Source organism: Emys orbicularis, chromosome 2 (assembly GCF_028017835.1).
Source record: "Emys orbicularis isolate rEmyOrb1 chromosome 2, rEmyOrb1.hap1, whole genome shotgun sequence".
Lineage (NCBI taxonomy): Eukaryota > Metazoa > Chordata > Testudines > Emydidae > Emys > Emys orbicularis.
The window spans coordinates 31,019,494-31,044,486 of record NC_088684.1 but is presented as its reverse complement, the minus strand read 5'-3'; positions in this window follow the sequence as shown (position 1 = coordinate 31,044,486).

Sequence of the window (24,993 nt, the reverse complement as noted above, 5' to 3'; positions counted from 1 at the left end):
GGAACGAACAAACGTTAATATCTCTCTGAATGGTCTAGGAGAGGGCTGGACATTGCAGACCAGATGGTTTGGAGAAAATTTGAGACCAGGGGTGTTGGAGTAATCTTCTAGGTGTAACTAGAATGTGGCTGGGTTGTAACAAGCGGGCTGCTGGAATCAGAGCTGTTTAACACACACACACACACACACAGTGCAGACTTGTATGCTGGCTGGGAGCACCCAGGCAAGGGCTATGCAGCATCAAAGCAATTTAAGGCATCCAGAGTAACCAGGTGGGCAGTGACACAACCCCTCACCGGTCTGGACTGCACCCCAGGACATGACAATGTTCCATTTAATTTCTCATCATTCTCATCTTTTCTATCCAAATGGCCATCTCTCTTAAATAAAAGAACAAAAAGTAATACTCTTCCCCCATCTGCCCTGGTAGATCCCTGAAATATGATAGTAATTTGACAGTCTAATGATAAATGAAGTAAGACAGCAGGGCACAGTTTCTTTTTAATTGCTATAATAGGATATGGCTTTTTGGTTTCTTGTCAGTAACATGTGTCAGTGCTCAAAATCTAAATGAAATGCTGACTTCTGATAGCATGAGAAACTTCTAGCTGGGGAGTAATGGAATGAAAATGTGTGGGAGAGCCTTAACTAGCTCAATTATTTGATGAGGCTGTCAGCTTTCTTAATTCCACAACACATCAGGCATGAATCCACTTTAACAACTGGAGGATGAAGCAGTGATAGCTAATTTTAAGACTCCATACAATCAGGTTGAAATAAGTCCTCTTATTTCTGACCTCCGGAATGTATACTTAGCAGTCCACACCAGTGCCTGTGCAGGAAACAGGGCTAAGAAGTAATAAAATGGCAACCATCAAAGTGTTAGTTATGTGTTTATTTTAGGATTCTTTTTTTCTTTGAGTACCCTTGTGTGAAGGACAGTCTGAAAAGGTGCTTGAGAATAACTTATTGACATTTCCCGTAGGTTGTCAAGGCTAGGCCTACAGTGCTATCATTTTTCCCCTTTATGTGCTTCTTAAAATGAATACATTTTAATAGCTTACTGAATTTATTTTACTATGATTTTGCTAAGATTTTAGCCATCAGCCATAAAATCACATGAACATTTAGTAAATGACGGAACTGATCACAATCTGCAGGGTCACCATTTGATTAAATTATTTCAAAAGATTTTTCTTACATTTGCAAGCCAGTCATAAATTTGTGTTCTCTGTAGCATCTCCTCAGTAAAGTTATTCTGAAAGTGTCAGGAGGCACTTTATTGCTGATCTACACCTCAATCTTTTGCAACCTGTTCGCTGACTTCATGAATAAAATGAATTCTCTCTCACTGACTTCAGTTCTGTGAAGTTGTCCTCTGATACCTTCTTTGTAGTCAGAGACAAGGCTGGGGCTAACACACATGCAATGCAGTTTAAATATATACACAAACAAGCAAGACCGCCTAAGGTTTATGGAGAATGATTTCCGGTCAGCGATACCATTACCAATAGTTTAACTGAATTGATTCTATTCCAGTCTTATTTACTCTATTCTACATAAGTTCTAATATCAGCCAAGTACCTTCCAATACCGCATGAAGTGACGTGACTAACCTCTGTCATGTGTGGTTCATTTTCTTTCATCGTGGATGATCACATTCTGAGTATCCGTGTGGTTGTGGCATAACCTTCTTATTGAAGTTTACTTTGCACATTTATGTCAAAGTGTGAGTTTTTGCTGGCATTGCAATTGCTCAATTACAAAAAGAGATATAGCTTTCCTCTGTGTGTAGGTAGCATATGCTTACACACATTTCATATGTGAAAGTGAGAGCCAGGTGTTACATTACAAAGGCATGTGATAAATTTGTTCATCATCCACCTATGTCCATTTCATTTGCCCACCATCCACGAATCCACCTCAGCAGTATTTACTCTAACATTCTAGACCACTAAGCAGCTTCCTGTAGCTGCTATTTAAAAAAGGCACAGAAATGTTTCTTCCTCTTCCCTGCAAAAGTGGAATTTCTCCCCCAAAATTAGACTTGCCTGAGTCCCAGGATGGGCAAGATTCAGTCCTTCTTCAGCAACAGATTTTCTACAGATAAAATAATCACATCTTTAAATCTGTGATATGTCACCAACCTCAGGGATGGAAATAAGGGGGCTTTTCAAGCTGACTAGAGGATTTAGACGGACATTTCCCATAGTCAGGAAGTAGCCATAAGGAAGGCCTCAGTCATCCAGTTCTTTAATGGCACTAGTAGGACCCAGAATGGGGACCAAGAACACGGGGTCTGTGAAGAGCTGGAGGCCAGGAGGTTAGATGGAGGCAGGAGACTGTGTGGTAAATGGTATTATAGAACTGAGACTTGGGGAGGGGACTTGTAGAGTTTGGGAAACTGGTATCCAGAGGATCTAAGGTTACGTAGCAGATGCAGTTCGGGCAGCTAGAGCCAGGGGGGATTTGGGGAATGTGGCAGATGGGATGTTGGGACTGAGGATTGGGAGGAGTTGGGGAGATTGTAGGTTGAACAGAAATATGAAAAGGGGTTTGGGATAGCTAAAGATTGTGGAAGTTTGGGTCTCAAATTTGATTGAACTAGAAATGAGGTTTGGGGGCTGGCTTGTGGGGACACTTGGTGACTGGGAATGCCTTTCAGAGCAAGGAGCATGGTCCAGGTGGAGCTTCACACTAGTGAAATGAAGCACGAACTAGACCCCTGAATTTCTGGTAATTGGGATCCAAATCAAATAGTGGCTCCCCTGAAGTTTGGCTCTGACTTCAGATTTGATATTGTGCTTCAGATTGCGCTGGTGTGGTGGTCCATATTTCTGTTTCAGGCTCATCTGCACATTTTATTTTTTTAAAGCTTTTTTTCTTGCTTTCTTTCTCCTCCAAAATTAAGCATTTTGCTTAATTATTCAAATATGAACTGTAAGCTTCTTTTGTCCTTTCCACTCTGTATGAGATCCTTGCAACAACATCTGAGAGAATAAGCAACAGTGTCTTGACAGCTCAAGTTGGAGCAGTGCAAAAAAAAAAAAAAAAAAGCATTAAACTAATTTGTCAACAGTTCTAATTCCATTGTTATTCATTTTGTTCTGATGAGACAGCCCCAGTGAAAATAAATTGTATTCCATGATTCAGTGGTTAACTTAAATGCATGAAAACGCAAGGCTGTGGCCTTGAATGTCAGTGTGGCACAAATCCATTCCACATGTTGATTACCAGGTTATAAGAAGCACTGCGGATGCATAAATATTTAACTTTACTTGGTCAAACAGATACATTTGTCAAATACATTTCAAAACATAGATAGCGTATACAATTGTTTCAGCCTCCTTTTCTCTTTTAAACTGCCTTTTGATAATTCCATCAGTGAAGATAAGATTATGTTATGACTGCGCAGCAATAAATATCATGTACATTGCTGTACTGTTTACACCATGTTGTTCTGCTCCTGAACCAAAAGCCATGATAGAATAATCAATCAAATGCATCCTGGATGTAACTCCATTGATTTTTACCATAGATGAATTTGATTTATTGTATATTAAGGGGCGTGAACTGACAGAAGGAAGGATCAATGCATCTAAAGTGGGATTTTCAGAAGTCTTCAGTTACCATTAATTTCAGTGGGACCAGAGTTAGGCCGATGCTGAGCGTGTATTAAAAGCCCACCATTAAGGTCCCTGGTTTAATTGTTTTGCATAAGTTTTCCAGACAACCCTGACTTGACCTTTTATGACTTCTACATGGATGGAGCAACAAAGTTAAATAAAAAGGTTTTTCATTTAAGGTGGCTTCAGTGTTAGGGTTTCCATGTTTTTTGTTGTTGTTGTTGTTTCATAGTAGACTAGAGTTGAAAAGCACAGAAGGATTTTTGTGAAATTTTAACACATATGGATCTCTAAATATCTTAGATATCAGAGAAGAAAATTTCTTCAAATTACAAATTGTTCCAAAATATTTACCTGTATCTTTCCTAAAAACTCCAGCTGTCCCATAATAGTAATCTTTTAAGGCATTGAACCCTGTGGGGTTGCTTGAGTTGAGATTTTGTCTCTGAGAGGATCAGGTCCTTCCTCAACCTCCCTATGTATATGGGGAGTGTACAAAGCTACACCATCCCACATCTGGTCCACTTCTCCCTTACTCTATGGGCAATCCTGGGGAAACCACCCCAGGGTTTCCATGGGGCCCACAACAGTGGGGAAGCTCCTTCCTTTATCCTTCCATGTGCATCCTCACAAAGGCAAGTAAGAAGCTGGCCCTGAGTATATTCATTTTGATTATGGCAAACATTGGTTTTCATTAGTCACAGGAAAATGGAGGTTGTTATAACAGTACATAAACACACTACAAACATCATGTAAAGTCTTCCACTGGTATGAACATTTTTTTTTCATATGTTGTGGTCTTTTAAAGCTAGTAAGTAGAGCTACATTGACAGAAGATGACACAAAGAGGTCACCCAAAGCAAGTGATGTGTTAGTCAATAGCTAACCTTGAGGTTAAGTGGTAAGCATCAGTGGCATTCAGCTCGACAGACATAGCAAGAGAGCATCTCGCACTGCTGCAGTTTCAGAGACGTGCTCTCCAAAGCAGATCAAAGAAAAAGACAGATGTACCAAAAATATGTTTTAAACTATAAAAACCTTTTAGTCACTTTATCATTTATCACCTAGCAACTGGACATTTCTGTCACTTGTGCCACATTCTCAATGAGAACAATTCTGTTCCACAAGTCTTATTCAATTCTCATATTTACAGATATGACATAAAGCTGTTTCTGCTGGAATCTTTATTGCCTATTAAAAAGGGATAGCCACACTCTTCAATTTCAGAAATGGCAGAGTTTTAATTGGGGAAAATGGTGTCACTGGCATCTCATTATAGGGAATAAACTGTTTGGATACATTTCTGTAAGGTTTTTTCATTGCTGGCTGTCTCTTATTTCCCTCCTCCCCTTAAATGAAGTTAGTTGTCATGGAAGTTGCCTGACTGACAGATCAGGAGAGACAAGGTGGGTGAGGAAATATCTTTTATTGGACCAACTTCTGTTGGTGAAAGAGACAAGCTTTCGAACAGGAGAGTGAATTACTTTGTTTATGCAGAGAAGTGGGACAGCAGAGGTAGTAGAATTGCAAGCTTCTCCAGTGCTCTTTGGGGCAGGAAGTGTTTCTGGACATTCACTATAAGAATGGCCCTGTCTCTTAGGGCTATAAAAGACATCCGGTAAGATTTAATTCTGTCATTGTGGAAATGTAATTCAAGAACAAAATACTACTTGTACCTACCTACATGTAGCATCTGTCTAGGATACATGGTTCAGGGACTAAAAGAGTCATTTTTTAATCTGCTTCAGAGGAAGGCATCAGAGTGATAAGAAGAAAGGTAGACAGATTACCACCCATTATCTGTGTCATGCCTGCACACTTCTGCAGCAAGAGACTATTAAACACAAAGCTCCTAAAAATGACTTGAATTAATGACAATGGCAACTCTCCCTGATATACACTCACTCTTGAAGCATGAAGGTTGCACTATAGTCATCTTCCTGCTGGGGTTTAGGGTGGAATAGACTGGTGAAAAGGAATGGCCATGAAAAGAAAATTAGGATGTCAGCATTTGACACCCATTTTGCTCAAATGTAGATAACTAAACTAGTGCAAGATAGTGAGAATTAGACCCTATCATCTTATTTTGGATGTGATGTCATGAAGGTATACTTGCTGCTATTTTTCTGTGTTGTGATATCCCTGTTGTGTGACTAATGAACAGGTTTGGGGAATGAGATTGAAATGATTTGCTGAGGGTAAAGCCCTTTGAACTTGATAAATGCCTGAATCTGGATATTATTTGTTGTGTATGTCCAGTCCAGTCAGAACAGTCATTCCAATATCCAAAACAGTTACACTGATTATTATTCCATGCCCTTTAAGTTCCATTCTTACTATCAGCATTGCCATGAGTGCTGCTATTAGCATAACCTATCGCCTGAGTTAGTCACATTTGCCCACAGGTTTGGTGATCATTTAGTGGGAACATCATGTGACTTTTGCTTTATTTAGATAGGTTACAACCTCGATGACATCTACAAATCCTCTTTCCCCTTCTCCCCCTTCATATTGTTGCTGCTCCTAAAGTGTGCTGGATTTTCCTACACAACATTTTTAGAATCCATATGTAACTCACTGGTCAGTATGTGTTATGTGTCCCCTCTGTTCCAGATCCATAAATCCCCACCAATAAAACCTGGCTTTTTATATCAAGCTGTAAAGATTTATACATTTCATGTTAGAGGTCTCCAGTTCGATCCCTGGTATCAGTAAAGAAGACCACTGTCATGCATCCATTTTTCTGTGAAAACCTTTGTCCAGGACCTGATCATTTCTTACTTCGGTCACTGTGTTCTCTTCCTTTTTGATCACCTGGATTCTCCCCTTGCCCCTGATGAGGGCAAAACACTTACAAGTGATGCAAAATAATTAATTTTAAAATGTATTCAGTTTATCAAAAGAACATAAGAGCTGTCACACTAGTCTGACCCAGTATATGATATGATAGAAAGCCTATTCACCCTTGATGAGTTTGCACTCACTGCTGCATCATTTAGATCTAAGGAACTTCACAAGAGATGGGGCTCTGACTCGGAGGTGCCCTCTGTCTTTCAGAAACACCTGCAGTTCTGTGGATTGATGCTGTGAGTGCAGATGCTCCTGATGAACCCTTTCTTCTGTGGCAAGCTCCCTGTCTTTCTTATCCATCAAGCACAAGACTAAATGGTCTTGTGTACACAGGCTGTTCAGCTTTAGTCTGAGATAATCAGCTCTTTTGCTGTATTGTGGCTCTTCGTAAATCTGATCATTCCCAGCACTGACTTTTCACTCCTCAATTGCAGTGTCAAACAAGTGTCATTTAATCTAGTTATTGACTGACTAACTCTATAATCCCTAATCTTTTTTATCTTTCTTATGCTCCCTTGCTCTGATGCTTGGAGTAAAACCTGTTCAGTGTCAGGCTAGGGAGGCAAAGGCCTCCAGTGAAAACATAAAAGAAAGGGCTCTGTAGATGATCGGGACAGTGCAAGCTCATAATGTATTTATCCACTGACACCATTGCAAAGGCTCAGGGGAATGGTCTTTTCTCTGTTCAGATAAGGAGGTTGAAAGTGCTGCCACCACTTCAAATTGTGCTGATGATACCAGAACTTAGTACAGCTGCTTTAGCATTAGACTTGCCACACGCTGTCTATTGTGTTTATATTTAGCATGCTAGTGTGCATTGCATCATGAAGTATATCCAATGATCTCTCATAACATAACACAGTAACATGCTAAATTCAAACAGAAGGGGAGCTGGGGCCAGACTAGGCCTCCACCTGCACCTCCTGGTTCAGCTTTTGTCTTGAAATCAAGCCCCCCATAGATGCAATTGTGGATTCAACTACTGTTGGCCCCAGACCCTCTGTAAGTCAGGACTCTGCTGAATTTTCCATCCACTATTTGGATGGAATGTTTGAGCACTGAAGTGCTAAAGGCCTCCTGGAAGATTTCTTTGTACTCTTGTAGGTCAATGAGAATCTTTTCTGACCCTTATCAGCTTGAACCACAACCCAGGCAGTCTGAGCATTGCTCCTTCTCACCACCTCTTCTTGGCATGACAAAGTTATTTGTAACTCTTACTCAGATTTCTCTCTTTTGGGACAAACTCTAAAAGAAAATTGCCTATGAAACAATTATTTACTTTTACAAACACTTCAGTGGTTAATGAAATAGGTATTCTTACACAGATCATTAACATCAGAAAATATTTGCTCAAGTTTGTTAGTGTCACAAGTTGGCAATAAATTCTGTTTTATTCCTTTTAGTCGACTCCTCACTACCTTGGAACTGTTTTTAAGCCCATGCCTTTTTCTAAGCCTGTAAATAGTTTTTTTCCCCCCAATTGCTAAATTGAAATATGAGCAGTCCTCACTATAGTTCCTTAACGTTAAAATAAACAATAATGCACTGAATACATATATAAAAAACTAAAGATTTTAAGGTATAACTGGTTAATATTTTCTTTTTTAATGTTTAATTTCTCTGTCTCCCTGGGTTCTTTTGTGTGTGCTCTGCACTTGCCTAGCATAGACTGCCACCTTATCAGGACTGTTACCAGTTACCTACAGATCAATGCAACAGAGAGCATACTGTTGGCTTATACATGCCACTGGAAATTCTGTTGTCAAAAGGTCAGTCCCAAAGGAGGAAAAGACTAAGAGCCCCACATGCTGCACAGCTGTTAAGCCATTTCTCTGCACACAATGCATTTTAATAATAAGTATAGGTAAGGCATGGCCTTAAAAAGCTTTTTATAATCTGTTATTTCTCAGAGGTGAAGTATCCAGCAACATAGGCTGAATTGACATTAGAATGTGCATCATATAGCACTTGTTACTAAACCACCTCTAGAATACAGGTATAATCTGTTTCTTTTGCATACTTTATCCTGGTAACAAACCTGTCTACTCAGTGGTAGAAAAAGAATATATTTCCCTTTTCTCTTGTTCTTCTGGTTTGTCGATTCTTTTTTTTTTTCTGTACCTTAGCTGCATTGTCTGTTGAATTAGTCTTCATTCTCATTCCAAGAGTATTGTCTATACTTCCTCTCGACCCTTACATTCTCCCTCTCCTCCTGATTTCCTTGTCATTTGCCTAGGCTGCCCAACCTCATGGTGTTTTCTGCAGACTCAATATTGTCAGAGTCTGATAAATAGGTTTTTCTACTTGGGAGCATATTCCTTGTCCTCTAAATCTTCAATCCATCTGCTTATGACATTGACTCTTGACTACACAGCTCCACTGACTTTTCTGTCGGCACTATTTGACTGCACTCTGGTTGTGGACAGATTTACTATCTCACAATTTGGGTTATGAATGTCTACACTGCAAAAAAAAAATAAAAAAATCATGCAGCAGTGAGTCAGAGAGCCTAGATCAACTGACTCAGGCTTGCACTATGGGGCTAAAAATAGCAGTGTAGATATTCCCAGTTGGGATGGAGCCTGGGCTCTGACACCCTCTCTGCTCACTGTGTCTCAGAGCCCAGTCTCCAGCCCAAGCAAAGACAGCTAAAGTGCTATTTTTACTGTAAGCATGTCAGCCCTAGTCATTTGACCTGGACTTTGAGACTCACTGTCATTTTTTGGAAGTACAGACATGCTTTTTATGTCTCTATAATTTTTAGCACTTTTATTCTAGCTTTGCCCGGTTCGTAGGTGCACTAAAAAAAAAAATACGGTTATAATAATTCCTTAGTGATGCTGCTTTCTGTATTCAGAGCAAGCACATATTAACAGAACACTGACTCCTGCTACCCTTAAAAGAGACACTTTTCCATGTTAAGATGTATGTGTATAAACTGGAAAAAATACAAAGGATCAAATTAACTGCTGGTTCAAATCTGCTGACTTCACTAGATTTTAACCAGAAATTAATTTAACCTAATTTTCTTATTTTCATACTAATTGTATCATAGAAAAATGTTTTTATGTACTAGAAAACACATAGGAGAATACCTAAAAATGGATGATTGACCATTACAAACCACAACACTTTTTTGAATGATGGTTATGTGTTTTTTTTATTAATACCTACCTGTGACGGGGCTAGTACCCCCTTAAGTCAAGGGGGTGGGAGGTAACACAGCCTCTCTGCACCCAAGTCTGTTTTTAGTTAGCACAGTGTGGCCCAAGGGCCAGAATCCATCTATTTCGCCTTCGCTAGTGGGATAATGCAGCCAGCCTGGCTCTTCCCCCGTCAGACTGTTGGCCGGGGCTTGGCTTTCATCGGCTACTTCGGGGTCTCTCAGTGTTCCCTCCAAGGGGTCCTGTGGCCCTGTTTGGCCTAACAATCCACGTCTCCCAGGGTGGATTCTCCCCATCCGCTCCACCCCCGTGCTGGTATGTCTCTGGGTTGATGCCTGGTCTGGTCTAGGATAGCAGCCTTAACCTTTCATATTGCAGCACCTCAATGTGGGTCAAGATTGCAGTAAGCGGCCTGAGCCAGTCGCATTAAGTATGGAGCTAGAATAGTGGCCCAGTGTTTGGGGGGCCACTGAGTGGCAGTAGCTATCCACTCAAAAGTCACCAAGAAGGCCTCGGGGCATCCCTGGGCCCCATCTTTGTACGACACACGGGTAGTCCCCCAAGGCCATCCCCAGGCCCGTCTCCAGATGGGGGTGGGCAAGGGACTTGGAGCCATCCTCAACAAGGTTGCCAGCTGTTGGAAGAGTCGGTCCTGATTTACTTGCTGCTGGGTGGCCAATTCCCGAATCAGCTGTTGCTTTGATTTTTGTTGCTGTGCCACCTGTAGTTGCTGCTGGGCAGCCAGCTGCTGTAGCAGCTGTGCCTGCTGTTGCTGTTGTTGGACGGCTTGTTGCTGCTGGCTTTCCAGCAGCCATTTCAAGATTTTCTCTGTCTCCATCCTGTAGGTGTGGGTCCTTCTATCAGGCCCTGGTCAGTGTCCACATTCTCCACCATCTGTGGCGGGGCTAGTACCTCAACGGACCCTTAAGTCAAGGGGGCAGGAGGTAACACAGCCTCTCTATGCCCAAGTCCGTGTTCTAAACCCCTCTGTAGTTAGCACAGTGTGGCCCAAGGGCCAGAGTCCATCTACTTCCCCTTCCCTAGTGATATAATGCGGCCTAGTGGCCAGAGTCCATACAATGCACCCTAGGGCAGTGTTGCCCAATGGCCAGAGTCCATCTAATTCCCCTCCTCTGGTGGGGTAATGCGGCCTAGTGGCTGAAGTCCATACAAGGCGCCCTTGAAATCAGTGCTATGCAACCTAGTGGCCAGAGTCAAAGAAGTAGGCCGCCACCTAGGGCTGGGAGGCGGCAGAGGTGGTAGGGGGACCCAGCCCGTCATTCTCCATCGGTCCCGGCCCAGGGCCCTGTCAGCAGTGAGTGTGGTCATCACCCAGTCGCGGGGATCCTTTTGCAACATAGTGACTTTCTTCAGGTGCGAGGTATCACTCACTCCACCCCCTGGGCCACTTCCTAACATGTGTCCTGAAGAAGGGGTCCATTCGTCATCAGGGTCTCCAAGCTCTTTGGCGCAGGTAACTTGTTGGGACTCTGTCTCCTGTCGACTAGCTGTGGGCAACCGGTCTCTGGTCTGAGCCCCAGACTCTCTGGTTTCTGCAGTCTGGGGCTTAAGCGGCTCCCGGACTGGAGCCTCCACCGAGTGTCCTTCTTCCCCCACGGTCAGCCCTGACTGAGCAGCTCTGCAGGCTTTTATACCTGACCTCTAAGTGGAGCATGCCCAGCAGAGCCTCAGGGGTGGGGCTTCTTCTGCTAGGAGGGAAGGATTAACCCCCTCCATACCAGTGTGGGGCTGATCCGCCCCGTCACGTTACCCCACAAAACAAAAATTTCATCCCAGGAAAACAGGCAATTTTAATTTATTGGATTTTTTTTTTTTATTGTGGCTATACAAGAATTTGCAGACTGATTTATCAGACTGCCCTGCAATTGGCTCCAAAAAGCAAACCAATTAAAGAAGCATAAAAAAGCCAAGACATATTTTAATACTTCACTGAAATATTCCTAAATTTATATATCAAATATCTTTTACTGCAGTGAAGTCCCACTGCAGCTTTGTTGCAGTAAAGATAAAATTACAATATGCTGTAGACAGTGCTCCTATTCAATTTTAATTCACAGGACAGACAGGTAACTATGAGGCAAGGCACTTTAGCAGTAAATATGGGGTGACAGGTGATTAGACCAAATTTACTGCAATAGCAGATTGCAAGGAAGTGATACAGTTGAAACACAGTAGCACTTTGTTAGATGACTACCTCAATTGTTAGCTGAGATTAGTTATTGCAAAGCACACTAGGCCACAGAATTTTTGCATGTGTTTTTTGCATATGCTTGTGAATATAAGGAGAGAGAATACATCCATAAAATTTACTGGGGAAAGGTATGCTTATTTTTTAGCTGTTTGGGATTTTTGTAAGCACATTTCACCTCTGTAAGGGACCCTTTCTCGAGATATGGGTGCAATTTCCTTTACAGGTACACCAAAGAGAAATTGAATGGATCTGAAATTTCTTGATCCTGCAGCAATTTGCACAATAAGAATCAGGGTGCATAAGGCTGTTGAAGTCCATCACATTTGCCCAAATCCCCAACCACCACCATGTTTGACAAGCTCTACTACTCACAAGCAAGTTGAAAAAGCAGCAGGTTTTCTGAGACAATAAATTAAGAGCAGTCCTCATGATGTGTGTCCCTCCGATCTATTACTTCTGATACTAGGCAAGAGTAATTTGGCTCCTGGGCAGCAGTGCTTTCCTCAGTACAGGTTCAGATCCCCCTGCATGCTGGGTCTACTTAAATTTTGCCTGTTGCTTGTATGTGTAACACTCCACACTACAGAATATGAAATCAGATTTTATGCCACAAATCCACAACTCATCAACTGACCCCAGGAGCTTCCCCCATGGGAAAGGTTTGGAAGATAGGATCTGTGAAGGATCCTGCTCCACTCTGCACTCCCTCCCCCCACCAGCTTCCAGTTCTCACTGCAGAGCCAAACTGCACTGGTTATGGCTGCACAGGAACTATCTGCAAAGGAGTGGGCTGGTTTTGCTGCTGAGTATAATCTACATGCGGTATTTGTAAAAACAAAAAAAACCCTCCAGTATTTACAATGATTAGACGTTTTCAAGAACTACTCAAAAAAAATCCTGAAAATTACAATGAACAAAGATTCCTCTTTTATGGATAAGTACATCTTATTTAGAACCAAGTGCATTTTTCTCAGATTTTCTTAAAAATAATTATGGCAAATATACCCTCTTGTTTGTATTCTTCTTAGAATCTACTTAATGCAAAGACTGCATATGCCACTTATTTAAAAATGCTTTGCTAAGGTTTTGTTGTGAAGCAGTTGCTTGTGTCTGTTCACTGTTGGAAACGTCCTAGCTTTAGTCTATCATCCAGAGTTTATAGAATTAATGTCACACCAAGGAAAATAACTTTTCCTATTTCATCTCCCCACTGTGTGTCTATATCTATTACAACTACTGGTTCAAAGCTTTTCCTGCCCCTTCTGGGTCTCTGGTGAAATGGCTGGATCACTGCCATTTTTTCCCCTTGATGTTCTCAGCCATTTTTTTTTTATTACGTTGTAAAAATCATCTGGTTCAGTTTCATGCGTGACAATAATTCTTCTTGCTCCTTTGCCTTTGCATCTAAAAAGTGACAAGTTTTTTTTCCCTCTTCTTTCTTGGTCAGATAAAGGAGCTTAGAAGGTGCCTTTGGGATTATAGTAGGGTTTTTCTTGGAGAAACTATGCACACTTTCATTGCGGGTTTAGGATTTATTGTCTTTCTGTGGGAGTGGAATGTTGAATCACTCATATTTTATGTACTTGAGTTTGTCGGAAGCTATAAAACCATCCTGAGGGATATTAGTGGACCGCTAGTGCTCATTTGGAACCAGGACTGAAAGACTGAGAGTTTTATTTTGAGAAAGAACAGGATACTGGGAAGTATGCTGGCCTACCATCTTCTAGAGAGGAAAGATAGGCTTGTGGTTAAGGCACCAGGCTGGGACTTAGGCAGTCTGGCTTGAATTTCTGCCCCTTCCATGAACTTCTTCTGTGATCTCAGGGGAGATTTTCAAAGACATAAAGACAGACACCAGTGAAAATGAATAATATTTAGGTGCTTAACTCTCACTTTGAAAATCCCTTTGAAAATCTCCTCCTTAATGTCTGTGTGCCTCATCTCCCACTCTGTATAGTGTGGGTATTACTACTTTCCTGTCTCTGTCTGAACTTTTTGACTAAACTTTACTAGGCAGGAATCATATCTTCATGTGTTTGAGGTCAGTGCTTTGCATAATACCCGCCCCTCCACAGACACACACACATATTTTGGGGCTTCTAGGTTCTACTGTAATACAAATAATAAAAATGTCTAATGCCTCTGAGTTTTTAGTAATATTTAACACAAGAGCTATAGTACTTCCTAAGAGATGACTCAGGATTCACAAGTTGCACTCCCTGCCCGCTAATGAGGTGCAGTGTGCTCACAAATTCTTGCTGAACACTTGGTCTACACTCTGAGATCCTGATGCTCTATACTGGTTTTACACTGTGCCAATTCCAACAGAGGCACTCCTGCTTTACAGCCATGTAAGTGAGTTCAGAATCAGACCTGGGGTGTGCTTCAACCTACATTTTTAACATTTGATTTCCTTCCAGCAATGGGGAAAATTATCGGTTTACTTTTAATAAAATCACATTGCTTTCTAATTTCTCCATTATTTAAAAAAATCCTACATTTGTTGTTGTTGTTTTAAAAAACATCTTTAGGTATTCTAAAGACACTTAGAACACAAAACTCTTGAAGTTTGTTCTGCTGAATATATAAATTGTTATGTCTTTGTGTTGAAAAGTTACCAACTGAATCAGATCTGCATAGGTGCATTGCTAGATACATATGGTTAAATTGTAAATTTGAATGTAGAAAAGGAAGTAATGTTCAATAGCTATTTGGAAGGAAGCAGGAGAATGAATCTATTGCATATGATATTGTGGATAGAATGGAAAATTTACCATCTGTAACAAAGTGAATGTGAGGCAGTATCTGCTAAAATTAAATATTTTCAAATCACCAAGCCTAGGTAACTTATCCCTATGAGTCTTAAAGCAACTAGCTGAGGTGCTCTCTGAACCCCTGATGGTTTTGTTGTTATTTGTTGTAAAAAATCTTGGAAATTTTGGGAAATGCCTAAAGACTGGAGGACTGACAACATAGTTCCAATATTTAAAGAAGGAACCAGACCTTAGCCTGATGTCAACCCTGGGTAAAATAATGGAATGGTTAATTTGAAACTCTGTCAATAAAGTATTAGAGGCTAAAAACATAATCAATGCCAGTCATCATTGTTTCATAGAAGGTAGGTCTTGTCAAACAAACCTGTTTTTGTTTTTTTGTTTTTCTTTTTAAATAAAATTACAGGCCTGGTTGATAAATACAGTTGTGTCAGTAGAGTATAGTTGGATTTCACCGAGGCATTTGACTTAGTACCCACGACATTTTGATTAAAAATAAACCTTACATAATATGAAATTAACAGGGTCCACCCACATTACATGGATTAAAAACTGCGTCCCTGACCGACCTCAAAATGTAGATGTTAATGGAGAGCTGTCAGTGAGCTGCACCATTTCTAGCAGGGTCCCCCAGGGATAAGTTCTTGGTCCAACACTAATTAATATTTTTAGCGATTATCTAGACAACAACATTGAATCTTTACTTGTAAAGTTTGCAGATGACACAAAGATTGTTGGGTTAGTGAATGAGGAGGAGGAGGAGGAGTTACTATTGCAGAGTGATCTGAATTTTCTGATTAAATGGTCACAAGCAAAAAAAAATCATTTTAATATCGCCAAATGCAAGGTAATATATCTAGGAATAAAGAATGTTTACCTACAAGTTAGGAAAGCAGTGACTTAGAGAAGGATTTAGAGGTCATTATAGATAATCACCTCAACATGAGTTTTTAGTGCAATGCTGTTGCAAAAAGAGTTAATGAAATCCTGGGATGTATAATAGAACCTCAGAGTTACAAACACCTCAGGAATGGAGGTTGTTCGTAACTCTGACATGTTCATAACTCTGAACAAAATGTTATGGTTGTTCTTTCAAAAGTTTACAACTGAACATTGACTTAATTCAGCTTTGAAACTTTACTATGCAAAAAAACATGCTGCTGTTAGCCATCTTAGTTTAAAGGAAACAAGCACAGAAACAGTTTCTTTACCTTGTCAAATCTTTTTTTTTTTTTTAAACTTTTCCTTTATTTTTTTAGTAGTTTATCTTTTACACAGTACTGTATTTTCTTTTCTTTGTGTGTGTGTGTGTGTGTGTGTGTGTGTGTGTGTGTGTGTGTGTGTGTGTGTGTGTGTGTGTATGTCTCTGCTTCCTCATTGCGTATTTCCAGTTCCAAATGAGGTGTGTGGTTGACCAGACAGTTTGTAACTGGTGTTCATAACTCTGAGGTTCTACTGTATAATAAGGGGAATATCAAGTAGAAGTAGGGAAGCGATCTGTACACAGCATTACTAGAATACTAGACATTACTAGAATACTGTGTCTGGTGTCCACACTTCAGGAAGGATGTAGAAATACTTGAGTGAGTCCGAAGGAGGCCACAGAAATGATCTAGGAGGTAGAAACAAGCCTTATGATGTGAAGTTTAAAGAGCTCAGCCTTTTCAGCTTATCAAAGAGAAGGTTGAGAGTGACTTGATCACTGTATCTAAACATGGAAAATTTCTGATAGTGGGAGCACTTTTCAACCTTGCTGCTAAAGGCATAACAAAATAGAGTGCCTGGAAGTTGAAGATGGACAAATTCAACCTTTAAATAAGATGCAATTTCCTAGCAGTAAGGGTAATTAAAATTTGGAACAGCTTACCAGGGGAAGTGGTGGACTAGTCATCAGTATGAGTCTTTAAAATAAGATTATGTATCTTTCTAAAAGATGCTTTCATCCAATTCCGGGAGAAATTCTACAGTGTATGTGTGCAGGGAGGTGGGCTGGATGGTCGTGGTGGTCTCTTCTGTCCTAGGAATCTGTGAATCCCCCTGGTTATCCCTTTCCTTCATGGAGAGAACAGAATTGCCTGCATTGCCCTCAACGTGCTCATAACACATAGACAATTACTATAATGCAATCACATGCTTCAGGGGTCAAGAAGAATTTATTTCCCATGTGCACAACTGGCCAGATGTGAGATCTGGGTGGTTCCCCCCCCACACCTCCTTCATCTGAAGCATCAGGGATTGGCCACACCCGTAGATAGGACACTAGATAGGGTGAATCAGTGCTCTGAGGTGGTATATCTAGGCATGACTCACTTAATAATTTCCAGCTCTTGCAGGGACCTTGGCCAATGGTGGCATCTTGCTCACTCCTGTTCTCTGACTGTAGCACATACCAGTTTAGTCTTCAGTGGACTAAAGAGCTTTAGCCTAAATAAAATCATTGGAGTTAGTATAGGGATGAAATTTAATATGCTGTGATATACAGGAGGTCAGATTAAATAATCTAATGGTTCCTTCTGGCCTTAAGACTGTATAAAATCTCTATCATCTGTGAAATATTCTACTGAATCAAGACCCTGCTTATATTTATCAAGTCTTTTTGCATAAGTGTGTTGTATTCATTCATCTTTCCAGCATGCATCATATGCCTTTGTTCTGTTATAAAAACCCTGATTAGAAGCCCTTCTTTTTTCTTCTTTGGATACAATCCTGTATTGCACTGATCGGTTGCACTCAATAGTTTGAAATAAAGTTTTTATACTTCATGAAAGATGGGTCTGTTGGGTCTAAGTTTATATAATGGAGTCTGCTTATTGTGAACTTGGACATTTTTCATTCAGTTGAACAATTGAAATAGTCCATGAGAAAATTCAAAGAAAACAAGCATTTTTGACAGAAAATAGAATTTTTCAACCATCTCTCAAGATAAGCTACAGCTGCCATGATGAAAGAAGAACACATCCAATAGTTTTGCATATGAAAAAGGCAAGTAAAATAATTATACTGTTTTCATAAGGATGTTTAATGAGTACTTCTTGGCTTCCAAATTCTCCCTAAGGGACATTTCGCTTTTTGAGTGACAGACAGTTTTCTATGGTGTGGTTGAGTGAGTGGAGCAAGCTTTTCAGATTCTGTTTTCCTACCACTACTAATGATAGATTAAGGCTAATGGTACATAACACTTTCCAACAAAGGACCCAATGTTATCTGTCCAATATGACAGAGCAAATCCTTGGTACAGCTAGGACCCTGATTCACAGTCCCATGAATCACCAACAAAACTGTCTTGTAACAATAGCCACTGAAGACATCAGATAGACCCATACCATGTGACAGAGGTTAAACCTTCAGTAACCCTAACCTATGTCATGTGACTGGGCAGGAAATAAAGATGGGGCTCTTAACTGTACTTCTGTGTGCCACACCTTCATTAAATCGTCCTCTCTGTTTGTTTGGGGTTTTTAAATTTCATTTATTCCATTCCCTACTTTACCACTCTTATTGATGTGGTATCAGCTAGAAGTCCCTGTCGGGAATCAGGACCCCATCGTGCTGGGCATCACATAGACCTGTAACAAAGTTTGTTCTTCCTTTTTTTTTCCTTCCAGGATTGTCTTTCTTTGCCCGCCATCTGATCTTTCTCTTCCCATCCTCCTGCAATAGTCTGGTGTCCTCTTCCCCTAGTCTTCCCTTTCAGTTTTCTCCTTCTCTGCAATTTTTGTCCCCTCCTGGTTCTGTCCACCTCTCCCTATTTTATCCCCTTCCTATCTCTCCTCACACTGTTTCTCTGTCAGATACTGTCTCTCCCACCCACACATGTGCAGTGTCCCTCCCCCATGAAGCTCTGCTCAGGGTGCTATATGCTGCTTCTGTTCTGCAAGGCTATATGAGTAGGAGGTAGAAGATGCAGGCCTCTCTCTCTGCCTGCCTGCCCTAAATTGCTGCAGGAAGAGGTACAGTGGAGGTAAATCAATCACCAGTGGGAGTAATGAGTTGGGCAAAGAAGCCGTGTCTGCCTGCTCAGCAGTATTGAGAGTAGTCTTCTAGTGTCTGGGAGGAGGAACTTCAGGGGAAACCTCACTCCCTGCAGCCCTGTTCAGCAGTGACATTTCAGCTGGGATGATTGATGTAGAGCCTGATGCAAAGCCAGTTCAAGTCAATGAGATTTTTTCCATTGACTTCAGTGGGCTTTGGATCAGTCTCAATGTCATGAGGAGAAAACGTGTGACCATTGTATCAAGTTATTAGTATTAATTATTTGTATTATGGCAACAGCTATTACAGTACATGCTAGCCCCTGTACAAATAGATACTAAGACAATTTCAGGTTTGCACCACTTTCAGTCTAAATAGAGAAGAGACACAAATGGTGCGCAAAAAGAAATACTGCCCTTTTATAGTGTGGAACTGAAGCAGAGAAAGATTAAGTGACTTGTCTAGGAACAAAGACCATGGGAGATTTGGGAATCCATATAAAAGTGCAAATTAGGGATGTGTTTGTAATTGGTATTTCAAGGAAGTACAACTAAAGTTGCAGATCAAATCAGAGCTAACACTAGAGGAAGCTGGTAGAATACCTTGTTAATTGAAACTTAAGTAGCAAAATATAGTGCTGGGAACAGCTGGGTGATGATGCTTATTAGTCAATTTAATTAAAGCAAGTGAGAGAGAAACAATGGAATAAGTTCCAGAAAAGTGGAAGATGGGGAACTAGTATAAGGCCAGGTTGTGCCATGTGCTGACTGCAGTTGCATAGAATCATAGAATATCACGGTTGGAAGGGACCTCAGGAGGTCATTTAGTCCAACCCCCTGCTCAAAGCAGGACCAATTCCCAACTAAATCCTCCCAGCCAGGGCTTTGTCAAGCCTGACCTTAAAAACCTCTAAGGAAGGAGATTCCACCACCTCCCTAGGTAACCCATTCCAGTGCTTCACCACCCTCCTAGTGAAAAAGTTTTTTCTAATATCCAACCTAAACCTCCCCCACTGCAACTTGAGACCATTACTCCTTGTTCTGTCATCAGGTACCACTGAGAACAGTCTAGATCCATCTTCTTTGGAACCCCCTTTCAGGTAGTTGAAAGCAGCTATCAAATCCCCCCTCATTCTTCTCTTCTGCAGACTAAACAATCCCAGTTCCCTCAGCCTCTCCTCATAAGTCATGTGTTCCTGCCCCCTAATCATTTTTGTTGCCCTCCACTGGACTCTCTCCAATTTTTCCACATCCTTCTTGTAGTATGGGGCCCAAAACTGGACACTACTCCAGATGAGGCCTCACCAATGTCCACTAGAGGGGAATGATCACGTCCCTCGATCTGCTGGCAATGCCCCTACTTATACAGCCCAAAATGCCGTTAGCCTTTTTGGCAACAAGGGCACACTGTTGACTCATATCCAGCTTCTCGTCCACTGTAACCCCTAGGTCCTTTTCTGCAGAACTGCTTCCGAGCCATTCGGTCCCTAGTCTGTAACAGTGAATGGGATTCTTCCATCCTAAGTGCAGGACTCTGCACTTGTCCTTTTTGAACCTCAGGTTTCTTTTGGCCCAATCCTCTAATTTGTCTAGGTCCCTCTGGATCCTATCCCTACCCTCCAGCGTATCTACCACTCCTCCCAGTTTAGTGTCATCTGCAAACTTGCTGAGAATGCAGTCCACGCCATCCTCCAGATCATTAATGAAGATATTGAACAAAACCGGCCCCAGGACTGACCCTTGGGGCACTCCGCTTGAAACCTGCTGCCAACTAGACATGGAGCTGTTGATCACTACCCATTAAGCCTGACGGTCTAGCCAGCTTTCTATCCACCTTATAGTCCATTCGTCCAGACCATACTTTAACTTGCCAGCAAGAATACCAAACAAGAAATACAAACAAACAGATTGGGCATTTTCAGGTGGCTGACTATACTAAAATGGGGAGTGAAGTAGACAGGAAAAGGAAGCATTCTTTTTTGGGACTGAATACGTGTGAAAAGGATGCAGATGCATTTTGGCATGTGGAGCTACAGTTGTTTGGCAAAACAGTGGTATTCAAGATTGACAGAGGAGCAGATTTCAATATAACACTAAGAAAAGATAACAGGTCCTCACACAGCAAATATAGCTAAAGACTATAGTGGTTCATTTTTAAACCAATGCAGGGAAATTACAATATCTAGAAAAGTCCATGGCACAGACAAAATGCAGTGAAAAAGACTATCAATTGAATTAGTGACTTCATGGTGTCAGTTACATGTATAAATAACTGACTGGGCCCAAAGCATGGTTGTGAAATAGGTTTTATGCATGGAGGAAGTACATCTAGATGTCTTTGGGAATATTGGTTTGGTTAAATGATCCAGTGAAAAATCAACCTAAAGAAAATGCTAGTGCCTGTAGTGTTGCTTACTCCTGGCCTAGTGCCATTTGCATTGCTTTCAAAGGTGGAGGAAGAAATAGTGAAAATGAAAAATGTGGACATCAAAAAGGAAGTTACAAAGACAGCTGATTGATGTGCACCAGTGGTTCCTGTGACAAGAGAGAATAGAAGAGTAAAATTTGCTTACATCTTAAGCAGTTGAATGAGAAAGTAGGAAAGATGTATTCATCTGTCATTAGAAAATGTTGCTGCAAAAATAGCTGGAGCCCATGAATTCTCTTCACTTCAATTCCTAAATGCTAATGGATTTTAGCAGATCTGATACTTTTCATCTATGCAGTGAGAGTACTAAATTCATCTGGGCCAGACCCTCAGCTGGTCTAAATTGTTGTGTACTCATTAAAATGGAGTGTTGCTAATTTACACCTGCTAAGGATCTGGCCCTATATTTATAACCCCATTTTGGAAATTGTTTTTGATTAATCCCATTTGCAATCACCTCCGTATCAGAAATATTCCAGAGGAAAATAATTGAGATGTGGGAGGAGCATGCAGATGCAATAATTAATGACATTCTTCTCTACAGAGAAGAATACAGTGTACATTTACATAGTGTTTGTAACCCTGAGAGAATCTGGATAAAAATAATTAAAATAAAAATGGAAGTTTAAGATAAGTGAAATTGAGAATTTTTTACAAAGTGGAGTAAATTTAACCCAGCCGTTCCAAAGCTGTCAAAGAGTTTCCATACCCTGGTATCAATAGACTTATATCAAGAGATTGATGGATTAACTTTCTGGTAGATTTTTCTACCACAATTTAACTCTATGATCTCGCCAGCATCTGAATTATTGAAAGATCATAGAAAGGATTTGTGCCAGCACATAGCATTCTATGATATCTGAAGATTGACAGTGGTGAGAACCAATTTAGTTTTGGTGCAGCAATGGGGGAAAAGGCTTCTTCCAACTGCATTTTGTTCCCAATCATTAACTGTTTCAGAGAAGAGATGCTCAGAAAGGGAAGGAATGTTTAGTAGGGATAGGGATCAGTGAGCAATTTACATACTATCTGTATAGATCAGAATTCTTCCATCTAATAGACCACAAACCACTAACCTCCTTGATCAAGACCCAAAAAATGGCACTCACTTGCCTCAATGGGTGGGGGAAATTGATTGTCCCCCATTGGCCCAATCTCAGCAGTGAGGGAGAGAGACACTTGCTGAGGGACACCAGGTAGCTCCCCCTCACAGGGAGTCTCTGGCACCCATTGGCCAGTTTGTAGGAATAAGCGGATTGACCAGCATTCCCAAACTCCCTAGATTTCACCCAGTGTAGGGGCCATATGGAGCTTCTTCCAGCCCTGTTCCAGCAGCGGGACTCTGTCCACCCTGAACTAGGAATGGGAACCTGTTGACAGATGCTACAGGTCTATCCAATCACCTGCTTGGGGATCAAGGAATTCTCTCCCATGGGCCAATTGGCAGAGGACAAGGGAGTTTTTTGCCTTCCTTGCAACACCTTCAATCTACAGTGTAAGGAGGTATGCACTTAGTATCTAACTGAGATACTTGGGTTGAGTTGTTAATTTATCGCAACTTGTGGCTGGTTTCCAGTGAAATTAAAAGGATAAAATGAACAGTCTCCAGAGGTAAGAGACCTGGGATTTTGTTGATGGGCCTTGGTTCATGGTTAGGGTAAGACCTTGTGGCCCTCTTCTGCATCCTCTGCTCCCCTCATGGTGGGGAGAGTGCTAGGATTCAGAAAGAGCTGAGTCCTGGGAGTAGACTGGGGAACTATTACCCCAAATTATGGATTATATGTAAGGAGCCCTGTAATGTTACCTGCATGATTTAGGGCTCCGACCTTCTACCCTCCCTGGGTCTGGGGTTCAATGTCCCCCTACACTCTTGGTTGTAAGGGACCCACCTCTATGGGTCTGCAGGATCTTTTCCCAGTGAAAGATCCTTGCACAGTAATATCCTTAACTTGTATTTATTAACAATTAATCAACAGAATGCACTCACTAAGCATACAATGCTCACCACTCCCGATAAGGCAGATGAGCTTCTCCCAATGGCCATTGGAATTGGATCATCTGGGGGCTCTGGCTTCAGCATGGAATGGTTGTGTAGGTTATCAAGTTCTGGCAGCTTTGATCTCAGGCTATGTCCCATAGTTAGGTTCCAAAGAACTTTCTTTTGGACCCCAGTTTATATAGTTAAACTTAGGTCCTGCTTATCTGTACCCAATCAGTTTTACTAAAGTATTATGAATCTATATTTTAACCAATCCTAGCACATTACGAAACAATTATTTAGCCACTCCTAGAACACTGCTGCCTACATACAAGAGTTAATGCAAATGTTGTGAAACCAGTTACACAACAGAAAGAAAATATTAAAGACAATTAAACAATTTAAGGTAAAACAAAAAAGGGAAATATACATCTTCTCAACCAAAAAGTGGTTCTGCCAGGCAGAGTGTTATCTTGCAAAGGTTTTCTTTAAAGATCTTAATGTCTGCCTGTTGATGAAGCCACTTGGTGCTTATACTTCCTTAGGGCAGGAATGCTTTCTTAACCTGATTTATATGGTTTTGATGCAGTTTAGATGGGATGTGATTCCCCTGATTTTAGCTAATAGCTGCTGCTCTGTTACTGCAGACAAAGTCTCAGATCACAATTCCCCTCCTTAATGACACTTTCACCAAACCTGTAATTACTATTACAGGAGTCCAATACTTAGACCTTCTGACCTTGGGTTTGCCTCCTGGATAAGATTTTCAATGGGCTTATTTGACTATGTCAAACTCTTGTGTTTTCTGAACAATTCTTTTCATCCAGCAAGCCAAAGCTACCATGACTACCAATAAAGCTCATTGGATTCCAATGATCAACATAATGGGGTGAACCATTGTTTAGCATTCCAGTCACAGAAGGCGATCACTCTAATAGTGTTTCCCATCAAGAATGATGTCCTGTGTCTGCAATAGTTTTCAGCACTTAGGTGATGTTTGCATTATCATGTTGTATTTCAGTACATATTTGCTCTTCTGTCTGTGCAATATATTGTAGATGTGAATGTAACCTAGGATGGACCAACAATTTCCTTATCATAGTCATATTCATGCCTAAATTTACAGTCGTTATATTGTGATACAACTTTGGTTTAAAAAACTTAACTAGTTGACAGTCCAAACAGGTACAGAGCATTCAAAATCACAACTCTTAATTTTTGTAATATTGTAAAAACCTCTATTAACTAAATAAGTCATAAAATACAATTCATTTTCATCTACTACCACCATGGGACAATGACTTCTAACACAAATACATCCCCTTCCTGCATATACTACAGCTGACTTTTGCTCAGTAAATATTTCAAACATACATCTTTGGGTTCCTTTGTTTCTAACATAAAACATTCATCCCTTTCTTGTAAATTTTGATCCTCACATAAAGGATAACAGTGAGCATGTGCAAGGTTGGCAACTATTGAGCATGTGCAGTAAGGGGTGACAGAAAGGTCAGTTAGCTAAGCAGCTAGCTGGTCAGAGCCCACTCACATCGGTCACAACTTGTTTTAAAGGTCAGAGCTGTCAATCAGAATTCTGAGATAATGGTCAAAACTGAGCAATGTGCAAGTGAGGTAACTGTTGCTAAGACTAGGTATATAAAGAAAGAGCTACAATGTTGCATGAAAGGCCAGATGCCAGCAACAGTCTGGAGGCTGTGTCTGAGAAGGAGAGAGGCATGCAGGGAGAGCCGTGAAGCCAGCAAGAGAAGCCAAAGAAAAACTGCAGCAGAGAGAAAAGAAAGCTGGAGCAGAACAGAGCTGAGCCACTCCTAGCACGTTACTGCCTACATACAAGAGTCAATGCAAATGTTGTGAAATCAGTTATGCAACAGACAAACAATTAAAGACACAATTAAATAATTTAAGGTAAAACAAAAAGGAAAGTATAGATCTTCTCAACTGAAAAGTGGTGCTGCTGGGCTGAGTGTTA